A 6,580-nucleotide genomic window follows, 5' to 3' on the forward strand; every position below is an offset into this window, starting at 1 on the left:
TCTCTAAAAAGTTGCTGCAATTTACAAGGGTCTTTGGGAAGTCTTCACAAATTTTGTGGTTTGGGCCACAAAAGTGAACAGTTATCCAGATAACCAACTGTGAACTTAATATCGGTATCTGCCTGAGACACCTCTTTCTTCCTCGTGTACAAATCTTGTTAGATTACTTCTCATTGATAAATTCTGGAAGAGCGCAAAGTGATGGTGAACTTCCAAGAGACCACCCAGGACAAACACACATACAGAAAAATCGAAGAAAATTGAAATGTCCATACAGCTGAGCAGTAAATTATAAAGCAACCACCAATGGAAGTACCGATCAGATAAAAAAAATAAAACAAAAGTGACATTGCCAGCATCCATGAAGGTGATCTCATTCTTCTTCCTAACTATCTTCTTTGTACCCAAGAAGTGATCTCACTTACAATATTTATAATCATTTTTCCTTACATTTCTTTATTGTTTTACAACAGACACAGTAATTTTTAAATACAATAGTTTACATTGCCTACTTTGATCATTATATAATTGGAATCTTTATGTGTTGCTGGCTTGCTTAATTTACTAAGCAGTAAGTTTGTGAGGTTTATTCATGTTGCTTTGGGTAGAAGATATTCCAGACAAACTTTTTTTGTTGTAAACACACACATCACCTAAAATATACCATCTTGACCATTTTTTAAAATGTTTATTTATTTTGAAAGAGAGAGAGAGCACATGAGAGAGAGCAAGGGAGAGACAGAGAGAGGGAGACAGAGAATCCCAAGCAGCCTCTGCGCTGTCAACACAGAGCCCGTCGCGGGCTCAAACCCATGAACCCATGAACTGTGGGATCATAACCTGAGCCTAAAGCAGGAGTCAGCGCTTAACCAACTGAACCACCTAGGTGCGTCCCCCACCACCATCTTGACCATTTTTAAGTGTACAGTCAATGGTACTATGCATTCACAGTGTTGTGCTACCAACACCACCACCCATTTCCATAGTATTTTTACCTTATAAAATTGAACCTCTGTACCATTAAACAATAACTCCCTATTTCTCCTCTCCCTAGTCTCTGGAAACGACCCTTATATTTTCTGTCTCTATGATTCTGACTACTCTTAAGTACCTCATATAGTGGAATCATATAGTGTTTGCCTTTTTGTGACTGGCTTATTTCCCTTAGCATTATGTCCTCAAGTTTCATCCATGTTGTAACATATTGCAGAACATTCTTCATTTTCAAAGCTGAATAATATTCCACTGTGGAATAATATTCCATTGTGGAATAATATTCCATTCCATACATATATACATGTGTGTATATACACACATATATGTACATATACATATATACATATATATGTGTACATATATATGTATTATGTGTATATATATGTGTGTGTATATATATCTATGTAATATGTATGTATATATATAGCATTCTCTTATAGAACCATCCACCAATGGACACGTGGGTTGCTTCCACATTTTAGCTTTCGTGAATAATGGTCCTATAAACACGAGTATACATATATCTCTTTGAGATCCCACTTTCAATTCTATTTGGTACATACCCTAAGGTGGAAATGCTGAATCATATGGCTATTCTATTTTAATTCTTGAGGAACTACCATACTGTTTTCCACAGTGGTTGTACCATTGTACATCCTACCAACAGTGCACAGGGGTTTCAATTTCTACACATCCTCACCAATATTTGTTGTTCTTTGTTTTGTTTTGTTTTTGTTTGTTTTCCCAGGAACTATCTTATTGGGTGTGAGGTAATAATCTCATTCTAGTTTTGACTTGCATTTCCTTATATTCAGTGATGTTGAACATCCTATTGTGCTTATTGGCCTCTTTCGAGAAGTTTTTATTCAATTTCTTTGCCATTTTTTTAATAGAGTGATCTGTTTTTTGTTTGTTTGTTTGGTTGGTTGGTTGGTTGGTTTTTGGTATTGCTGAGTTTTGGTAGTTCTCTATATATCCTGGATTTTAATCCTTTACCAAATATACGATTTGCAAATATTTTCTACCCTTGTGGGGTCTGCCTTTTTATTTTGTAGATAGTGTATTTTAATGCATAATTAAAAAAATTTTTCATAAAGTTCAATCTATTTTATTTTAATGCTTATGCCTTTTATGTCATATCCAAGAAAGCAATGCCAATACCAATCTCATGAAATTTTGCCCTATATTTTCTTCTAAGAGTTTATAGTTTTAGGTCTTATGTCTTTGACCCACTTGGAGTTTATTTTTGTATGTGTTGTTAGATAAGAGTACTGCTTCATTTTTTTGCATGTGGATATCCAGTATTCCCAGAACCATTTATTGAAAAAACTGTCCTTTCCTCATTGAATGGTCTTAGCATCCTTGTCAAAACTCATTTCACTGTATATTTGAGAGTTTATTTCTGGGTTTTCTATTCTGTTCTATTGGTAATTATGTATATGTTTATGCCAGTACCACACTGTTTTGGTTACTATAGTTTTGTAGTAAGTTTTGAAATCAAGAAGCGTGGGCCCTCCAGGTTTGTTCTTTTTTAAGATAGTTTAGGCCATGCAGGATCACTTGAGATTCCATATGAATTTTATGGTAGGAGTTTTTATTTCTGAAAAAATCATCATTGGGATTTTGATAGGGATTGTATTGAATTTGCAGATTGTTTTAGTAGTATTGACATCTTAGTAATATTAAGTCTTCCAATCCGTGAACATGAGATATGTTTCCATTTATTTGGGTCTTCAGTCTCTTTTAGCAATGTTTGGTGGTTATCACTGTACAAGTCTTTTACCTCCTTGATAAATTCTTAAGTACTTATTCTTTTTGATACTATTCTGAATTGAGCTTTTTTTAAATTTTTTTTTCAAATTGTTTATTCTTGGTGTATAGAAATGCAACTAGTTTTTTGTGTTGATTTTGAGTCCTGCTACTTTACTACTTCACTGAATTCATTTGTTCTGACAGTTTTCTTTTTTTTTTTTGGTGAAATCTTTAAGGGTTTCAACATATAATACCTACAATACTCTGCAAACAGAGATAATTGTATATCTTTCCTTTCAATTTTGATGTCTTTTATTTCTTTTTCTTGCCAAATTGCTCAGGATAGAACTTGTAGAACTGTATTGAATAGAAGCAGTGACAGTGGGCATCCTTATCTTATCCTTGCCTTATATAAAAGCTTTCAGTTCTTCAGCATTAAAGTTCTTCAGCTTTTCATGTATGGCTTTTATTATATTGACCTAGTTTTCTTCTATTCCTAGTCTATTGAGTGTTTTTATTATAAAAGGATGTTAAATTTTGTTAAATACTTTTTCTGTATCAATTGAGATGGTATGTGTGTATACACACACACACACACACACACATATATGTATATATGTACGTATATATATGTACATATATATACGTACATATATACATATGTACGTATATATATACACATATATACATATATGTATGTACATATATGTGTATATATGTATACACGCATATATACATATATGTATACACACATATATACACACATATGTACGTATATATACACACATATATACATATACATGTATATATACACACATATACGTGTATATATACACACATATGTGTGCATATATATACATATATACATATATACACATATATATGTGTATACATATATATATACACATATATATGTACATACATATATGTATATATGTGTATATGTGTGTATACATATGTGTATATGTGTGTATACATATGTGTATACATATGTGTGTATATGTGTGTATACATGTGTGTATATGTGTATACATATATGTGTATATATGTATATATACATATATACACATATATACATATACGTGTATATATACACACATACGTGTATATATACACACATATATACACACATATATGTGTGTATATACACACATATATACACACATATGTACGTATATATATACACATATATACATATATGTATGTACATATATGTATACACACATATACATATATGTATACACACATATATACACACATATATACATATGTGTACATATGTGTATATATACATATATGTATATGTACATATATGTATATATGTACATGTATGTATATATGTATATATGTACATATATGTATATATATGTATATGTGTGTGTGTGTGTGTGTGTATATATATATATATATATATATATATATATATGAAGAGGAAGTGGAGGAGGGGCAGAGAAAGAGGGAGACAGAGGATCCAAAGCAGGCTCTGTGCTGACAGCTGCGAGCCTGATGTGGGGCTCAAACTCACAAACTGAAATCATGACCTGAGTTGAAGTCAGATGCTTGACTGACTCAGCCACCCAGGTGTCCTGAGATGGTTTATTCTAAGATCATTGTAGATACACATACAATTTGTAGGGAATAAGAGATCTTGCATATCTTCTACCTAGTTTACTCTAACAGTAATATCTTGCAACTTGAATAATATTTTAAATATATCATTGTGTTTTTATCTTCCATATTTTGTGTACATATTTTTGCCATTAATTAAGATGTCTGTCTGCTTTGGAATCAGGGAGAGAGAAATGGAGGGAGGTAGAGAAGCCAGTAGAATTGTTAAACTGGAAATAAAAAGAAGTAATAAAAAGTAATTAACACAGCACTAACTTTATAAATAGAACTATGAAGCAAGACATGATCTTTAAAGTTTTTACCTGAAAGATGAATTTAATCACTAATTGTGATTAATATATTAGGGTCAACTTTGATGACCTAACATGAAATTAATACAAGAAAGTTCCTCAGAATACGGGAACTGGGAGGGAGCTATTGTGCCCATTCTCACCAAAGGAACTGTGGGGGGAAAAACAGATAGAGAACTAGTAAAGACAGATTGATGTGTTTTGTCTCTTCACTCTCTTGCTTTTGGTTGAAGGAAAGTTTTAGGTGAAATGATGGGAATATAGAGAACATGAAAATTTTGCCTCAGTGTAATTTGACTCTATGAAGAAATAACATTTCATTCTTACTGGTGACCTGGGATAGGTTCTTTATAGTTATCTCAAAGTTAACTTGGCAGTATAGAATCATTATGTAGAGTGAAGGCAACTACTAAATCATTTTTAGGAATCACCATCAAATTCTTTGGCATGAATAAGACCCAAAGTTTCCCAAATGCTTCCAATTAATAATACAGAAAATAGCAGAAATCAAAACCACCAGAAGTGCATGAGGCCAGCTAAGACAAGGATCATATGAAGGAGCCTAGGCTAGGAGACCGGAAGCAGTGACTGCCTACAACATGGGAAAGAGCTGGCTAATGCCTAGAACATGTGACAACTAAAGCAAGACCCAGTCAGCCATGGATTGCATTAGTCCTGTGTAAAGTTACAAACCCACAGATTTCAATATTCACAGATTCAGCAGAAAACCCCTGGAAAGGGCTTGTGATCAAGACCATTTATGTCTTAGTGGCTACCAGTTCACAGAGTAGATCAGACCAGTGACTCCACAGCAGAGATCAGGCAACAAAGACTCTGTGAGGTTTTCAGGTACTCTTTCTCTTCTGCTGTTAATAGCACAGAGAAGTCAATATTCCACATCACCTTGGAGAGGAGCAGAGAGAGATAGAACTCAAGAGAATACACATTGCTTTGACCAACCTTTAAAATAAATGTATTTAAGGCACTAGAGTAAAATTACATATTCCCACTGCCTTGAAGTTGTCCTTAAAGATCAAACCAGTTACACATAATATAAAGGTACTTTTTATCTGCAGATGTATTACTTCATGAGTACATCTTTAATCCCATTATGTGCCTATTGATCTTTATTTTCTCTACTCCACAGCTCATATGTCCCAAACTAGTTCCTTCACTGACTTCCTCATGTACCCATTAATTATTTTCTACATTTACTGATACAGTACTTCCCTGATCTTTACTTATGCAAATCACCATATGTTCTACAAAATCAAATGCCTCTCTGCTCCACAAAGATGTCGCCACTGACTTCAATCCATAAAAATTTTCCACTTCTCTAAAATTGTTTGTGATTACTATCACTCAGTTTAACATACAATTATAAAAAGCCTCATATATTTCATTGTTCTTTCTTTCCTCCTGTTTATCTCATATAAAGTATATGTAATCTGGTAACTGGTAAGGAAACAACAATTTTAGAAAGAAGTATTTCCTCATGAAAGACAGTGTCCATTGTCATGTCTCTGAGATTTTCTGAGTTTTCCATTATGTCTATTAGGCTCACTCTACCTAAATTAAGTAAACATCTTTATGTCTTATATATTTTTCATAAGTTAATTTTTACCTAATTTCACAGCATTTTGGAGAACTGTGACATGTATACAACGTGTGAAAAGTCTAAAACTAGGAATTGCTACACAAAACCTGACATGCTGTTACATTTATTTACTGTTGTAACATTAATATTGTCATTATGAACACTCAAAAGATGCATGTTATTTGATTACACAGCCATATTATAAAATTATTCCTTTAAAAATATTACAAAGTAAGCAAAAGGAAAGATAATTAACAAATAATTGAAAAACTCAACCAATTAATGATTTTTTTTTTTTACTTCATCAACTTGATAC

The sequence above is a fragment of the Leopardus geoffroyi genome, chromosome C1, assembly GCF_018350155.1.
Source record: "Leopardus geoffroyi isolate Oge1 chromosome C1, O.geoffroyi_Oge1_pat1.0, whole genome shotgun sequence".
Taxonomy (NCBI): Eukaryota; Metazoa; Chordata; class Mammalia; order Carnivora; family Felidae; genus Leopardus; species Leopardus geoffroyi.